This window comes from Chiloscyllium punctatum, chromosome 10, assembly GCF_047496795.1.
Source record: "Chiloscyllium punctatum isolate Juve2018m chromosome 10, sChiPun1.3, whole genome shotgun sequence".
Classification (NCBI taxonomy): Eukaryota; Metazoa; Chordata; class Chondrichthyes; order Orectolobiformes; family Hemiscylliidae; genus Chiloscyllium; species Chiloscyllium punctatum.
Window position 1 is genome coordinate 83634756 of NC_092748.1, and position 19160 is coordinate 83653915.

The following is a 19160-nucleotide window of genomic DNA, read 5'->3' on the forward strand; positions in this document are numbered from 1 at the left end:
AAAGCACAGCAGGTCAGGCAGCATCCGAGGAGCAGGAATATCGACGTTTCGGGCAAAAGCCCTTCTATTCCTGATGAAGGGCTTTTGCCTGGAATGTCGATTTTCCTGCTCTCGGATGCTGCCTGACCTGCTGTGTTTTTCCAGCACCACTCTGATCTAAACTCTGGTTTTCATCACCTGCAGTCCTCACTTTTGCCTTCTTTAGAATGCTGTTTATTGCTTAGTATTACTAAAAGGAACTAAACATGACCATCTGAGATATACAGGGCTCTTTTCTTGCTGTCGCATTGTTAAGACTTTATTTCTTGACTTCTATAGTTCTTTCATCATTATTGAACCATATTTATGTCCTGGAGACAACTCAATTCCATCATCATAAAGTTGCTGCAGGCTCCTAAACACAACAAATGATTCCGAAAATGGCATGCTTCCTGTGCCTTATCAAAGCAATTGTGAATTTTGCTTATGCTGATTATTGCTGTTAGGATGTATATAATCAGATATGCGGGAAGACGTGTTTCGCATATCTCCTTATATCTTACAGGAAATTGTAACCTTACACAACGTGGTACTGCCATTTTAAATTATTTGTAACCCCTTTGTTACCCAAAGAAAATCTAAAAGAGAAAGAAGAAATGGAATTGTATTTGTATAGTACCTTTCACGAGCTAAGGCCATCCCAAAGTACGTTAAATACTTTTAGCCACAGGGCAATCGCCGTATCCGCGGGTCATGTTACCACAGTTTCAGTTACTGATGGTTTTCCTCGGCCCAAACGTGTTACAGAGAACATTCTAGAACCAGGGACCAGTGGGCTGCTTGCAAGGCAAATTTCCCATTTAAATGAATGGGTTTGCTACTGTCCGTGGTTTCAGGCTTGGGCGGTAGGTCTTGGAATATTTTCACCACTGCCCTGGGGGGACTACTGTGCTTTTTTAGTCTTGTTGTCATTGTTGCAAATAGGAAATATAGGCATTGACAAGCTTCCACAAACGGTAATGTGTTAATTAAATCACCATTTTTTCACCATATTGTTTGAGTGATTAGTATCGATCAAGATACCAAGGATAACTCCCAACTTCCTCTTCAAAATTATATTAAAATTATCTTAATTCTGCACTGGAGTGTCAGTTTAGAATTCTGTACTCAGGAGGGAGACTTAAACCCCTAATCTTCTAAATTAACAAGAGTTACCCATAAGGTGACATGCAACTTTTAAGATATAATGTACATGTCAGACAAGAAGTATTACTTTAACCCGAAGATCAAATAACATCCCGAATCTTTCAACTTGTTTGCAGCTTTTTTAGAAACATGTTCTCTTTTATTTTCTTTCCATTTCTTTATGGTGTTCTCTCTGTACTTTTTGCATTGTTTACAGATGACATCTGACAGGAAGTACATCATGTTCTTAATGGATCATGAATTTCAAAAAAAAGTTTATCTTGTAATAAATTCATCATTGCACAGTGCTCAGTGGTTAGCACTGCTGCCACATAGCACCAGGGACTCAGGTTTGGTTCCACTCTTGGGTGACTGTGTGTGAAGTATACACGTTCTCCCTGTGGCTGCGTGGGTTTCCTCTGGGTGCTTCAGTTTCCTCCCACAGTACAAAGATGTGCAGATTAGGTGGATTTGCCATGCTAAATTGCCCATGGTGTTCAGGGATGTGTAGGCTAGGTAGATTAACTATGGAAAATGCAGGGTAACAGGGATAGTGTGAGTGGATCTAGCCGGGATACTCTTTGGAGGGTTGGTGTGGACTTAATGGGCCAAATGGCCTGCTTTCACACTGTAGGAATGCTATGAAATTAAGTCTCTTGTGCTAACTAAATATGCTAACTGAAATCTAGATGTAGGGTGTAGGTTGGAGTGCTTTAAAATCTGAACAAAAGTAAATGTAGTTGAAAGGGTATATTGTTTTAGAAAGTGGGAATACTGTAGATTTAGTGTATTTTTGCTGTACAGACTTGATGGGTCAAAGAGCTTCTTCTTTACTGTATGATTCTACATTCTTCACAATTAAGCTGATTGCAAATTGTTATCCACAACAGGTTTCAAAAACACAGATAGGGCCGTCTGACAAAATGCTCACACAGTCAACAGCTTTTCAAGGTATAGCAAAGCTGTGTGACATTTTGTGTGGAAGTCCTGCTGAAGCCCCATGTACTTGCTCCTTTCCCTCAGCCTCTGTTTAAACAAAATAGCCTGCCTTTGGGTTAAGTCTGGGTATTTCCTTAACCTGGATCCCTTGTAGGAAACAACATTTGCCTCTATGGTGCCAAATATGATCAGACCTTGACCTAAAGCTTGCTTGAAATAGAGCACCTTCAATTCTGCAGCAGGTGCAGTACAGTCTCAGTTCTGCAGAACAAGTGTCAGTCTAGAATTATGTACCCTGGACTGAGGTTTAAACACACAATCTTTAAGCATAACAGCAAGTGTGTCACCCACAGAGCCCATTGGTGACATATGACATTTAAGGTATAATATAAGTGGCAGACAAGAAATATCAATTTAACCCCAAGACCAAATAACACCCTAATCTTGCTACTTATTTATAGCTTCTTTAAAACAACATTTCTTTCAATTCTTTATGGTGTTTTCTCCATATTTTTGCATTGTTTACAGATGATCCATTTTCAACTGAACACCAACAGACCACAGTACTTTTGAGATGGTATGCAGTTAAATACAATAACTATCCAAAGAGAATTGAAGATTCAGGTGCATGGATATTTAAAATGCCACAAACAGGTGCAGAAAATAATCAAGAAGGCTAACAGAATGCTAGCTTTTATATCTTTCGGTTCAAGGGGCTGAATGGTCTATGTCCGTGTTCCTATACATCACAGATTGCAACTTCCTCCAATATTATGTCATATAAGATAAGTAGGAAGAATAGGCGACAACAGCTCCACAGCTCTTCCACAATAATCTTCAACACTGGTGCCCAGCAAGGCTGCAGACTCAGCCCTTTACTGTACTCTTCTTACACTCATAACTATGTGGCCATGTTCAGCTCTAACTCCATTTATAAATTTGCCGATGATGTAGATGGTCAGATCATAAACAACAAAGAGTCAGAGTACAGGAAAGAGATAACGAGCTTAGTAGCATGGTGTAAATACTTTTCCTGGTGCAATCTTTCCCTCAATGTCAGCAAAATGAAGGAGCTGGTCATTGACTTCAAGAAGTGGAGTAGAGGACATAGCGCTGTCTGTTTCAATGATGCTGAGGTGGAGGTGGTTGAAAACTCCAAGTTTGTAGGAGTAGATTTCATCAACAGTCTGTCTGGTCCATTCACATTGACAGTACAAACAAGAAAGCACACCAATGCCCCTACTTCTTCAGAAGGCTAAGGAAAATCAGCATGTTTACAATGACTGATTGTTATAGATGAACCATAGAAAGTATTCTCTCTGGATGGTATGGCATGGCACTGCTCTGCCCAAGACAGCCAGAAATTACTGAGGGTTGTGAACGCAACTCACTCTATCACAAAAACCAGCCTTCCTTCCATTGATTTCGTCTATACTTCTTGCTGCCTCGAGGAAGCAGCCAATATAATCAAAGAATCCTCCCATCATGGTTATACTCTATTATACTGTCTTTCATTGGGCAGGAAAATTAGGAAAGCTTGAAAACAAGTATTAACAGATTCACAAACAGCTTCTTCCCCACTATTATCAGACTTATGAACTGACCTCTCGTATATTAGAGTTGATCTTTCTCTGGACTTTTACACTATATTCTACATTCTGTTCCATTACACTGATGTACTTGTATCAGGTATGACTTGTTTGGGTAGCACGCAAAACAATACTTTTCACTATCTCATTTTGTGTGATTATAATAAATCAAATCAAAACATATAAGTTTTTCTGCAGCTATACAAATCCTGATTGGACCCTCCTTGGAGTTCTGTGAGCATATCTGGGCACCTCACCTTAGGATGTATTCACCTGGGAGGGAGTAAAATGTAGGTTTGCAAGACTGATATATGGACTGCTTGAGTAATGAGGAGAGATTAAACAAATTAGGTCTTTTTTTTTACAATTTAGAAGGTTAAGGTGTGATCTAATCAAAGTCTTCAAGATCTTAAAGACATAGTGTATTTCCACTGGTTAAGGACTCGAAACTTAGGGAGCATAGACCGAGAATTAAGGCCAGACCATCCATGGGAAGCACTTCTTCACAAAAAGTGGGAGAGGCTTCGAACTTTTTCACAAATGGCAGTAGATGCAGGATCAGTTGTTAATTTTAAATCTGAAAAAAAAAGATTTTTTGTTAAGCAAAGATATTAAAGGATATGGGCCCAATAAAGGTATATGGAGTTAAGCTACAGATCAGCCGTGATCTTGTTACATGGCAGAACAGGTTCAAGGGGCTGAATAGTCTACGTCCGTGTTCCTATACATCACAAATTGCAACTTCCTCGAATATTATGTTAGGCAAATAGGAACTCACCGTGTAGAAAAAAAATGGCCCTGCTCCCTGTGGCATAGTTGACTTGGTAACATTGCCACTTGATGCCACATAACATTCTCAATTTGTCTTCAAATTATTGGATAATAGGAAATATTGAAAAATTTATAAATGTCAGAACAAATAATCCTAATTATTATAAAATATAGAACCGCGGGTATTAGAAATCTGAAAAACAGAACTTGCTAGAGAAACTCAGCAGGTCTGGCAACATCTATGGGAAGAAATCAGAGTTACTGTTTCTAGTCCAGTGACTCTTTGTAAGAGAGATAAGTCTTCATAGAGTCAAAGAGCCCTACAGCACAGGGACTGGCTTTTCAGCCGAAACTGGTCCAAACCGACTAAAATGTCCCACCCATGCTAACCCCATTTCCTTGCACTTGGCCCATAATCCTTCTAAACCTTTTCCATCCATTTACTTGTCCAAATGCCTTCTAAATGTTGTTAATGTATCGGCTTCAGCCACTTCTGCTAGCAGCTCAGTCCATATGCATTTCACCCTCTGTGTAATCAAGTTGCCCCTCAGATTCCCATTTATTCTTTCCCCTCTTCCCTTGAACTGATGCCCTCTCATCCTCAATTCCCCAACCGTGGAAAAAGCCATTCATCCTATCAATGCCTCTCATGATCTTCTATGAAATACCCCCTCAGTCTCCTACGCTTGATAGAAAAAAGTCCTAGCTTGTCCAACGTCTCCCTATAACTCTTTCCTGTGAGTCCTAGCAATATCCTTGTAAGTTTCTTCTGCACTCCTTCCACTTTAATAATATCCTTCCTATAGCAAGGTGACCAAAATACTCCAAGTGCAGCCTCTCCAATATCCTGGACTGCTGCAACATAACATCACAACATCTATACACAATGCTCTGACTGATGAATGCCAGTGTGAAAAAGCCTTTTTCACTGCTATGTCTATCTGTGACTCCACGTTCAGAGAACCATGCACCTGAACTCCAAGATCCCTCTGTTCCACTACACTCCTTAAGGCCTGACCATTCACCATGAAACTCCCACCTTGATCTGACTTTCTCACACCTCACACTTATCTATATTAAACTCCATTTGCCATTTCTTGCCCTAATTGGCCAGCTGATCAAAATTCTGCTACAGTTTCTGATAACCTTCTTCATTGTCCACAATACTGCTTATTTTAATGAGTTAAAAATCACACAACACCAGGTTATAGTCCAACAGGTCTAATTGGAAGCACTAGTTTTGGAGCACTGCACCTTCATCAGATGATTGTGTAGTACACAATTGTAAGACACAGAATTTATAGCAAATGTTTACAGTGGATAAATCCTGTGTTTTATAATTGTGTACTCCATAACCACCTGTTGAAGGAGCAGCGCTCTGAAGGCTAGTGCTTCCAATTAAATCTGTTGGACTATAACCTGATGTTGTGTGATTTTTAACTTTGTACACCGGCATCTCCAAATCATGACTATTTTAGTGAGCTCTGCAAACTTAGTAATCATGCCTTGTACATTCTCATCCAAATCATTGATATTGATAAGAAATAGTAATAGACCCAATTCTGACCCCTGAGGCATACTACTAGTCACAGGTCTCCAGTCCAACAAGCATCATTCCACTATTACCATCTCTTCTTGCCATCAAGCCAATTGTGTATCCAACTTGCCGGCTCTCCCTGGTTTCCATGTGATCTAATCTTCCAGAACAGCCTACTATGTACCTATCAAAGGCCTTACAGAAATTCATATGGACCATATCTGCCACCCTGCCCATGTCAACCTTCTTAGTCCCTTCATCAAACAACCCTAACAAATTTGTGAGGCATGATCTTCCACACACGACTATTCCTAATCAAACCTTGTCTTTCCAAATGTGTGTATATCTTATTCCTTAGAATCTTCTCAAGTAACTTACCTACCACAGATGTTAAGCTTATTGTTCCAAGGTTTTTCTTTGCAGCCCTTTTTGAAATAGGGCACAATGTTTGCTACCCTCCTGTCTTCCGGGACTTCACGTGGCTAACAATGATGCCAATATATCAGTCAGGGCCCTTGCAATTTCGTCTCTAGCCTCTTGTCGTGTTCTTGGATATATCTGGTCAGGATGAGGAGATTTATCCACCTTCATACATTCTATTACATCCAACAACTCCTCAACCATGATATGGACTGTCCCCAAGATAATGCCACTAAATTCCTAAGTCCCCAAGTCTTCATGTCTTTCTTTATGGTAAACACAAAGGAGAAATATTAATTGAGGAGCTCACCCATCTCCTGTGGTTTCACACATGCACTACCTCTTTGGTCCTTGAGGTGTCCTATTCTGTCTCGAGTTATTCTTTTAATATAACTAAAGAATCTATTTGGATCTGCTATAATCTTCACAGCCAAAGCTGTCTCATGCCCCCTTTGTTGCCCTCCTGATTTCCTTCTTTAGTAAACACATCTATCGCCTATATAACTCCAGGGATTCCCTTGATCACAACTGCATGTTCTTGAGCTATGCCTCCTCTTTCCTGGTTAAAGCCTCAATATCTCTCATCATACATGGTTCCCTATTCCTATCCTTTACCCATTCACAGGAACATATAGACCTTGAATTCTAGCTATCACACTTTTAAAGGCCTCCCACCTGCCAGAGGTCCCTTTGCCTGCAAACAAACTACTCCAATCAACTCCTGCAAGCAGCTGCCTAATTCCATCAAAATTCACCTTGTCCCAATTTTGAACTTGAATCTGTAATCTCTGATTACTGCTGTCATACTCCCCTTAATCAAAAATGCAACCCTCCCTCCCCTCTTTACTCCATCTCTGTCCCACATAAAGTACCCTGGCATGCTAAGTTGCCAGTGCTGTCCGTTCCTTAGCCATGATTCTGTAATGGCTATAATATTCCAGTCCTATGTACTTATCCACACCCTGGGTTCATCAGCCTAACTTGACAGCCCTCTCGCACTGAAGTATTGCAATTTAATCCAACAGGCATTCCTTGTTCTCTGTCGTGTTCCACCCTGACCTTTATCTAAACTCGCTATTTCTGATTACTATATCTCCTTCCAGCTTGCACTTGCCTCTCTGCTGTTGAGGATCCAGCAATTTCTGTTTTTGTCACTTTTGTCACTTAAATAAAATGATCGAAATAACAATTTTGGATATTTCTCAGATAATTTATGGATTTCCAATATAAATAAATGCTACTTCCTGTGTTATGCCTTTTAAGTAATTTATTTTATGATTATTTATGTTATTAACAATTTTGTCACTTTTCCAATGTTATACTGTATATTGCCATTTGACTAATACACTTGTGTTGCATTCAATCTTAGCCATGTTAGCTGTGCCATTTTTTTTTAACACATTTGCCTCTGACTCATAAAGGTTATATTCAAATCCCATTCAGGGCTTGAGCACAAATATCAAGGCTAACACTGCAGTGTAATACAGAAGGAGTGTTCGTGAGTCAAGGTGATCCCTTTTGGTCAAGATATTAAGTCAAAGCTATGCATATCATTTGGATGGATGTAAAAGACTACTTCAAAGAAGTGCAGAAGAGTTTCTGCATTGAACTAAAAACAAAAACAGTGAATGCTAGACATCTGAAATAAAAACAGAAACTTTGAGAAAATTTCAGCCGGTCTGGCAACATATGTGAAGAGAGAAACAGTTAATACTTTAAGTCAGATATAAAGAAAAGTCATTTTGGTCTCAAAATGTATCTCTTTCCACAAATGTTTCCAAATCTGTTGAGTTTCTCCAACATTTTGTTTTCATTACGAGCAATCCCCACGGTCTCTGCCAATATTTATCCCTCAATCAACATCCCAAAAGTAGATTATTTGGTCATTATCATATTGCTGTTTGTGAATGTATAATACATGTAACATTGCTATATTTCTCAGTTTACGGCACTAACTACAATTTTAAGGAGACATTTTGTTGTGTGTAGAGTACTTTAATGTGTCCAGAGATTGTGAAATAAATGCTTTAAAAATACACACACTTCTCTAAGATGACCGGAAGTTCTGTCTGAAACTTGTTGGTCTTCCAGAATGTTGTAGACTGGCATATACCAAGTCCAAGAATGCGTGCTGAGTGACACTCTAAAGCATGGGACAGCTGTGGCAAAGTGCAGAGCGGAAAGCCCACTATCTAACAGTCAGTTAAATGGGGGTCTGTTTGTTTATTGGATTCTCCCGATGCCTCAAATATATGTAAGTGAAATCTTGTACAAGTAAGAAATCCCCTTGGTTTGTTTCTTGGATAGAGTCCAACTATCTTTTTTCACATTTCTTCAGATGCTACTGAACAGAACCAAACTGCTTTAGTGACTATGTACATAAAATATTTTTATGAGTAAAGTATATCTTTGAAATATAAAAAAAAAGAAATTATGTGGTACAGTTGTCATACCCAGATTTGACTGTCATTTTCTTTTTAAATTTTATTTTCAGGTTTTCAGCTCTCCTCTGACCTTTTTTTTTGAGTTTCGTTATATGGTGGCAAGGTTTCACTCCTAACCTGCTAGATTCTACTTTCAGGCCATGACCTCAGCGCTGCCCGCCTGCGTAAATTCTTTTTTCAGTATACTCATATTACCTCACTTGCAGCTATTTGATTGTTATTTCAAACTTGTTTCACAGCCACCCAATTGTGTGTTGCCAGTAAAGATTTTGTCTTGTGCCTTATGCATCTCTTGACTCTTGAACCTCTGATGATACATCCCCTTGGCCAAAGATTGCTTGATTCCTTGACCAACTTGAAATTGCAAGGTACCTTCATCCTTCTTTAGCCATTGTCCTTGATTAACTGTCCCTTTTGCTTGCTGCAATTCTAATGCTGAAAATTCTAATACTCTTTATAAGTTCTTAAAATACTCACAATGTACTAGTATTTTAGATGGAAGCTTTAAATGCCTTTACAAATTAAAAGCCCAACTCTCATCATGCTAATTTGTTCAACAAATGCTCTGCAGGCTGCTTTGTTCGTGGATAATGCAAAGAGCTAAAAACTGACTCATCTTGAGAGTCAATCACCAAAATCAGCAATAAGTTACAACAGAACAGCTGGTCAAGCTGCGAACGCAATAGCAGAATTCTGGACTCAGCAGACAATAATCAACAACAATCAGCTAAAAAGAAAAAGGAACAAATTAAGAACATAATAAACATAAGAAATAGGAGCAGAAATAGGCCATCGGATCCTTTGATGCTGCTCCACCATTCAATCAAATCAAGAGATTTTCTGACGGGTAGCATAGCTTGGTGTCTGCGAAGTATCCCTGTGTGATTTTAGACAGTAAAAACAGCGAGAGGGAGAGGTTGAGTAGGCTGGGGCCGTCTTCCCTGGAGCATCAGAGGCTGAGGGGTGACCTTTTGGAGGTTAATAAAATCATGAGGGGCATGGATAGGGTAAATAGACAAGGCCTTTTCCCAGGGTGGGGGAGTCCAGAACTCGACAGTATAGGTTTAAGGTGAAAGAGGAAATATTTACACGGGAATGGATCGTTTGGAGAGACAGTTAGAAGCAATAGGAATTTGCAACAGCAACTGTATGTGATGGATGGCAGGTATCGGAAGGGGAGAAAGTCTCAGATACAGTCACATAGATTAACTCCAGGAAAGGTAAGAGAGGTAGGCAGCTTGTGCAGGAGTCTTTTGTGGATATTCCCATTTCAAACAGGTATGCTGTTTTGGAAAATGTAGGGGGCGATGGATTCTCAGGGGAACGTAGCATGAATAGCCAAGTTTCTGGTATTGAGACTGGCTGTAATGTAACGAGGGGTACGTCGGTTTCCAAGTGATCAATTGTGTTAGGGTATTCTGTAGTCCGAGGAACAGGCAGACATTTCTGTGTCCAGCAGAGAAAAAGCAGAATGGTGTGTTGTTTCCCTGGTGCCAGGATCCAGGATGTGTCAGAGAGAGTGCAGAATGTTCTCACGGGGGAGAGGGGCCAGCAGGAGGTCATTGTCCACATTGGAACCAACGATATAGGAAGGGAAAGGTTGAGATTCTGAAGGGAGATTACAGAGAGTTAGGCAGAAATTTAAAAAGGATGTCCTCAAGGGTAGTAATATCTGGATTACTCCCAGTGCTACAAGCTAGTGAGGGCAGGAATAGGAGGATGGAGCAGATGATGCATGGCTGAGGAGCTGGTGCATGGGAGAAGGATTCACATTTTTGAATCATTGGAATCTCTTTTGGGGTAGAAGTGACCTGTATAAGAAGGACGGATTGCACCTAAATTGGAATGGGACTAATATACTGGCAGGGAAATTTGCTGGAACTGCTCGGGTGGGGGTGGGGGGCGTTTGTGGGGGGGTGGGACCCAGGGAGATAGTGAGGAAAGAGATCAATCTGAGACTGGTACAGTTGAGAACAGAAATGAGTCAAACAGGGCAGGCAGGGACAAGGTAGGACTAATAAATTAAACTGCATTTATTTCAATGGAAGGGACCAAATGGAGAAGACAGATGAACTCAGGGCATGGTTAGGAACATGGGACTGGGATATCATAGCAATTACAGAAACATGGCTCAGGGATGGGCAGGACTGGCAGCTTAATGTTGCAGGATTTAAATGCTACAGGAAGGATAGAAAGGGAGGCAAAAGAGGAAGGGGAGCCGCATTTTTGATAAGGGATAGCATTAGAGCTGTGCTGAGGGAGGATATTCCTGGAAATACATCCAGGGAAGTTATTTGGGTGGAACTGAGAAATAAGAAAGGGATGATCACCTTATTGGGATTGTATTATAGATCCCCCAATAGTCAGAGGGAAATTGAGAAACAAACTTGTAAGGAGATCTCAGCTATCTGTAAGAACAATCAGGTAGTTATGGTAGGGGATTTTAACTTTCCAAACATAGACTGCCATAGTGTTAAAAGTTTGGATGGAGAGGAATTTCTTAAGTGCGTACAAGACAATTTTCTGATTCAGTATGTGGATGTACCAACTAGAGAAGGTGCAAAACTTGACCTACTCTTGGGAAATAAGGCAGGGCAGGTGACTGAGGTGTCAGTGGGGGAGCACTTTGGGGCCAGCGACCATAATTCTATTAGATTTTAAATCGTGATGTAAAAGGATAGACCAGATCTAAAAGTTAAAGTTCTAAATTGGAGAAAGGTATTAGGCAAGAATTTTGAAAGCTGATAGGGTGAAAGGAAAGGCTGGTAGGGAAAGGGAATGCTGGATGACTAAAGAAATTGAGGGTTTGGTTAAGGAAAAGAAGGAAGCATATGTCAAGTATAGACAGGATGAATCGAGTGAATCCTTAGAAGAGTATAAAGGAAGTCGGAGTATACTTAAGAGGGAAGTCAGGAGGGCAAAATGGGGGCATGAGCTAGCTTTGGCAAACAGAATTAAGGAGAATCCAAAGGGTTTTTACAGATACATTAAGGACAAAAGGGCAACTAGGGAGAGAACAGGGCCCCGCAAAGATCAGCAAGGCAGCCTTTGTGTGGAGCCACAGAAAATGGGGGAGATACTAAATGAATATTTTGCATCAGTATTTACTGTGGAAAAGGATATGGAAGATATAGACTGTAGGGAAATAGATGGTGACAGCTTGCAAAATGTCCAGATTACAAAAGAGGAGGTGCTGGATGTCTTGAAAAGGGTAAAGGTGGATAAATCCCCAGGACCTGATCAGGTGTACCCTAGAACTCTGTGGGAAGCCAGAGAAGTAATTGCTGGGCCTCTTGCTGAGATATTTGTATCATCGATAGTCACAGGTGAGGTGCCAGAAGACTGGAGATTGGTAAACATGGTGCCACTGTTTAAGAAGGGCAGTAAAGAGAAGCCAGGGAACTATAGACCGGCGAGCCAGACCTCGGCGGTGGGCAAATTGTTGGAGGGAATCCTGAGGGACAGGATGTACATGTATTTGGAAAGTCAACATGGCTTTGTGCGTGGGAAATCATGTCTAACAAACTTGATTGAGTTTTTTGAAGAAGTAACAAAGAGGATTGATGAGGGCAAAGCAGTAGATGTGATCTATATGGACTTCAGTAAAGCGCTCAGCAAGGTTCCCCATGGAAGACTGATTAGCAAGGTTAGATCTCCTGGCATACAGTGAGAACTAGCCATTTGGATACAGACCTGGCTCAAAGGTAGAAGACAGAGGGTGGTGGTGGAGGGTTGTTTTTCAGACTGGAGACCTGTGACCAGTGGAGTGCCTCAAGGATCGGTGCTGGGTCCTCTATTTTTGTCATTCACATAAATGATTTGGATGTGAGCATAAGAGATACAGTTAGTAAGTTTGCAGATGACACAAAAATTGGAGGTGTAGTGGACAGAGAAGAGGCTTACCTCAGATTACAACAGGGTCTTGACCAGATGGGCCAATGGGCTGAGAAGTGGCAGATGGAGTTTAATTCAGATAAATGTGAGGTGCTGCATTTTGGGAAAGCAAATCTTAGCAGGACTTATACACTTAATGTAAGGTCCTAGGGAGTATTGCTGAACAAAGAGACCTTGGAGTGCAGGTTCATAGCTCCTTGAAAGTGGAGTCACAGGTAGACAGGATAATGAAGAAGGCATTTGGTATGCTTTCCTTTATTGGTCAGAGTATTGAGTACAGGAGTTGGGAGGTCATGTTGCGGCTGTACAGGACATTGGTTAGGCCATTGTTGGAATATTGCATGCAATTCTGGTGTCCTTCCTATCGGAAAGATATTGTGAAACTTGAAAGGATTGAGAAAAGATTTACAAGGATGTTGTCTCGGTTGGAGGATTTGAGCTATAGGGAGAGGCTGAACAGGCTGGGGCTGTTTTCCCTGGAGCGTCGGATGCTGAGGAGTGACCTTATGGAGGCTTACAAAATTATGTGGGGTATGGGTAGGATAAATATGCAAAGTCTTTTCCCTGGGGTCGGAGAGTCCGGAATTAGAGGGCATAGGTTTAGGGTGAGAGGGGAAAGACATAAAAGAGACCTATGGGGCAACATTTTCACGCAGAGGGTGGTACATGTATGGAATGAGTTGCCAGAGGAAGTGGTGGAGGCTGGTACAATTGCAACATTTAAGAGGCATTGGATGGGTATATGAATAGGAAGGGTTTGGGAGGGATATGGGCCGGGTGCTGGCAGATGGGACTAGATTGGGTTGGGATATCTGGTTGGCATGGACAAGTTGGACTGAAGGGTCTGTTTCCATGCTGTACATCTCTATGACTCTATGACTTTGACCTAATGGGCAACGTTTTCACACAGAGTGTGGTGCCTGAATGGAATGAGCTGCCAGAAGAAATGGAAGAACCAGATACAATTACAACGTTTAAAAGGCACCTGGATGAGTATATGAATAAAAAAGAGTTTAGAGGGATATGGGCCAAGTGCTGGCAAATGAGACCAGATTAGTTTAGGATATGTGGTTGGCATGGACGAGTTGGACCAAAGGGTCTGTTTCCATGTTGGACATCTCTATGACTCTAATAAGATCTTTTCATGGATTCAGCCCCATTTAGCTGCCCACTCACCAAAACCCTTAATTCCTTTACTATTCAGAATGTATCTAACTTTGCTTTAAAAGGTAGCCTCAACTGCTTCACTGGGCAGAGAATTCTACAGATTCACAACCCCCTGGGTGAAGAACTTCCCCTCAATTCAGTTCTGAATCTGCTCCCCCTTATTTTGAGGCTATGCCCCTCGTTCTAGTTTCATTTACCAGTGGAAACAACTTCCCGCTTCTATCTTATTTATTCCCTTCATAATTTAAGATGTTTCTGTAAGATCCTTGAGTATAGTACCAGTCTACTCAATTTTTCCACATAAGCCAACACTTTCAATCTCTGGAATCTATCTCCTTTGCACAGCCTCCGATACACCCTTTCTCAAGTAAGAAGACCAAAACTGTATACAATGCTCTATGTGTGACCTCATCATTCCTCTAGCAATGAATGATAATATTCCATTTGCCTTCTTAATTACCTGCTGCACCTGCAAACCAACATTTTGTGATTTATGCATTAGGGCACCGAGGTCCTTCTGCACAGCAGCTTGCTGCTATTTTTCACCATTTAATTAATAGTTCATTTTGCTGTTATTTCTACAGGAATCGATGACTTCACATTTACCAACATTGTACTTCATCTGCCAGATCTTTGCCCACTCACTTAACCTATCTAATCCCTATGCAGACTTTCAGTGTCTCTACACTCTTTGCTATATCACTCATCTTAGAGTCATTTGTAAACTTTGACGCACTACACTTGGTCCACAACTCCAAATCATCTATGTAATTTATAAAGAATTGCTGTGTCAGCACTGACTCCTGAGGCATCCCACTAGCCACTGATCACGAACTAGAAAAACATGTATTTATCCCCAATCTTCACTTTCTGTTAGTTAATCAATCTTCTATCCATGCTAATACATTACCCGTGAGCCTTTATCTTATGTAGCAGCCTTTTGTGTGGTACCTTGTCAAATGTCTTCTGAAAATCCAGATATAGCACTTCCACCGGATCCCCATTGTCCACTGCACTCATAAAGTCCTCAAAGAATTCAAGTAAATTAATTAAATGTGACCTGCCCTTCATGAACCCATGCTGCATCTGCCCAATGAGATAATTTCTATCTTTTTTGTGGATAGGGCACTGGACCATTTTCCCCATTGTCAGGCAGGTGTCAGTGCTGTAGCCGTACTGAAACAACTTGGTTTGGGACATGGTTAGTTCTAGATCAGTAATCTTCAGTACTACTGCTGGAATTCGGATCCCATAGCCTTTCAGTCCCCAATGCCTTCAGCTGTTTCTTTGTCTCACATTGACACAAATGTATAAACAATTATGTTTTTATTTTATTGTGAACCTGCCCTCACAGAATAAATAACTTCTATGTTTTGTTTTGTGACTTATTCTTATGGTTAATAACGAAACCCCATGAGAAACTTTCTGAATAATACATTGCTATTTATTGATGTGGATCATTAATGTATAAACTTCTTTGTTTTTTTGACATATTTGAAGTTTATATTTTGATGTGCTCCAACTTTAGAACTTTATATATGTTAAACTGCAAGGCTTTATGATATTTTTGTTTGTGAATAAATATTAATGTTTAACTGTACAAACACACTGAATTGTATTAAAGCAGGAACTTGTTAACCCCAGCCCTTTTTTGTCCATTCATTTTGTGAAGCAGGAAGTGTTTTAACACAGGAACATAAAAACAGGAACTGGCTGACAATGACTGAAGTGGTGCAGGAGTTTCTAAGGACGCAAAATTGGAAAGAAAATCTGGAGAAATTCCTCTTCTTTGCCTTTATGTGATGATTGAAGATGGTCTGGGGGCCACTCTAGTTCTGAATACTGTCATATGATACCTCTTGTGAGATGATCTGCACCAGAATGTATTCAGTAAATCAAATTAATTTGATGGACTGACAATGTGTTGCACAGGGTTAATGTTTTCTAAGCAGAAAACCACTTTCTGACATCTGACTACTTCTGGTCTAAAATAGTCTTAAATGGAGATCCCTATTCCTCCTTAAGTTTCTTAGTTCTAACAATACGTCTGGAGAAATACGGTTTAATTACTTTACATAAATCTTGATAAAATCACCCTAAGTAATTACCTGTCTAAAGTGCAGGATCCAGCACTTTTATCCCATTTTGGTAACAAAGCTGTTTTCAACTGGACATAAATCTCGTGACTCTCCTTTACACACTTTCAGTAACATGCAGCCTATGAAGAGAGCAAAACTATGCACAATGTTCTGACTAACCTTAACCAAGACAATGTACAAAGACAAAATAGTATGCTTTGTTTTGTAATGTGTTGCCTTTCCACAAGGTTGGTTAGCTTAGTTGGCTAGATGGTTGGTTTACACTGTAATGTGACCGTGTTGGTTCACTTCTCACATCAGTTGAGGTTACCATGATAGCCTTGCCCCTTGCGTGAGGTGTGGTCAATCTCAGGTTAAACCACCATCATTTGTCCATCTCTAATGCCAGAGAACCTCTATGGTCTGGTAAAATTTCACCTTTACTTGTTTTAAATACACCTTCACACATTTTTGTGAAGGAAGCTTTAGTCTTTATTGCTTTATTTCTCCCTCAGCTTTATTTTCTTTGAAGTGTGTGTATAGATCCATATACAACATTTGCCCTTCCCATGTACACAAAGACACACTTAAACATAAATCAGAGTCATGACACTAATACCACAGTACAATTAGATCTACCTGTGGTAGTCAAATATTGTATATAGTCCTGGTGAAATAAAGATGTAATTGTTTTAAGATTTTATTAATTAGTAATATTAATGAACATCACTGATAATCAAATAAATGGATCCTCACACATCATGATCTTGGACTGTCATAAGCATATCAAAGTGAAAGCATTATTAATAACTGACAATCTAAATAATATGTATGTGTATTTATTTGAAATGTAGAGGTTTTAAACATATGATCAGTTTGATTTGTTTTATTCACTCATGGGACATTGACGTCACCAGCTAGTTAGAATTTATTGCCCATCCCTAGTTGTCTTTGAGCAGTTGGTAGTGAGCTGCCTTCTTATACCATTGAAGTCCACATGCTGTAGTTTGACCCAGAGTGCCCTTGTGCAGGGAATTCTGGATTTTGTCCCAGTGACAGTGAAGGAACTGTGATATATTTCTAAGTCATGATGGTGAGTGGCTTGGAGGAGATCTTGCAGGTAGTGGTGTTCCCAATATATCTGCTTCCCTTGTCCTTCTAGATGGAAGTGATGTGGGTTTGGAAGTTAATCATTTACATATTTTGTTCTCTAATTGTTTCTTGAAATCAGTGTTACAGCACTGAGCTTTATGTTACAGGAGCATATATTTGAAGTTTGGCTGAACATGCCAGCAGTATGATGGAAACACCAGCAGTTTATTTTGCTTCAATGGAAATAAAAATTAGGAGGAATATGAAATTTCTGTTTCCTGTTTAATACAGTTCAATAAAATCAAGACTACTACACTGTTCCTGGAATTTAATTGTCTAGAACATGAGAGAATGGCTATAAAATTAAGTGTTGATGCCTTAGGACAAAGAATAGCAGAATTTGTTTAAATGAAGGAATGTGAGTCCATGGAATGCAATAGAAAGAATAGCTTTTGTATAGAAAATGTGACAACCAAAACTCAAAATATTTTACAGCTACCTCAGAAAAGTTGATGTGTAGTCACGTCCATTGTTGGAAAGTATGAAAACAACATATTGCAAGTTCTTGCTGTTATTATTGCAGGGCTGTTAACCTAGAGACACCGCTAATATTCTGGGAACCTGCATTTGAATCCTGCCACAGCACATAGTGGAATTTGAATTCAATAAAAAAAAAGGAATTAAGAGTCTAATGATGACCATGAATCCATTGCTAATTGTCAAAAAATTGCATCTAATTCACTAATGCCCTTTAGGGAAGGTAATTGCCATCCTTTCCTGGATTGGCCTACAAGTGATTCCAGACCCACTGGTTGACTATTAACTGCCCTTTTCACAATTAATGATAGCTAATAAATGCTGGCCTAACTAGCAATGTCCTCATTCCGTAAATGAAAAAAAGCAATTTGTACTGAATGAAATGTGCAGAGGAAGCAGACCAAAGTAGTGCTAGCAGGAAAGATTGGTCAAGATTGGTCACCGTTTTCCATGGTTATTTTTAATCTCTATCATAATTTCAACAGAAATCACTATCATTTGCTGAAGAGTGAAATTTACCTCTATGTTCAAAAGAAAAATGTGATTCAAGCGCACTGCCAAAAAGGTGGAGCGGATAGGTGGGAAGGAAGGTTAACAAGTGGGGCAGGTCATGAGGACGGTGCTGAGCTGGAAGTTTGGAACTGGGGTAGGGTGGGGGGAGGGGAAATGAGGAAACTGGTGAAGTCCACATTGATGCCCTGGGGTTGGAGTGTCCTGAGGCAGAAGATAAGGCGTTTTTCCTCCAGGCATCAGGTGGTGAGGGAGTGGCGATGGAGGAGGCCCAGGAGCTGCATGTCCTCAGCAAAGTGGGCGAGGGAGTTGAAATGTTTGGCGATGGGGTGGTGGGGTTGATTGGTGAGGGTGTCCCAAAGATGTTTTCTGAAGCGATCTGCGAGAAGGCGTCCGGTCTCCCCAATGTAGAGGAGACCGCATCGGGAACAACAGATACAATAAATGACATGTGTGGAAGTTTCTCTGTAGATAGTTAAGGTCTGGTAAGCAGCACAGACACATTTAGGATCAAGATGGTCAAAGTGTAGGAACAGCAATGTAGACAACAAAAATGATAGTAAACAAAATTAAATGGCTTTGTGCTAAAAATGGTGGATTGTATTTTTTCAACTGGAACTGTATATCTTATATATCATATCTTGAAATTTAACAGCTTGCATAATATGCCAGATATTAGAGAGAAGAAAAAAACTAGTTTTATAGTTAAGTGAAGAAATGTTGACCTTATATTGACACAAACTCAGGTATGCAATTGTTTGAAGAGCATTTAGTTTTGACATTACCACATAATATACCTGTGCGCTGCTTTCCTTTGCACTTGCTGAAATGTTTTCAAGTGGTCCTTTTAACTGCTTGAGATATTTGATATCTATTTTAAAACTTTTAATTATGTATGGAGAGCCAACTATTTTTAGAGATCCTTAACACTAGCATTCAATCAACAATTAGAGTCCAGTGACTAAGACTTAATTTTGTCATTCCAGAACTTGGCATAAAATGACAGAACAATTTGAAT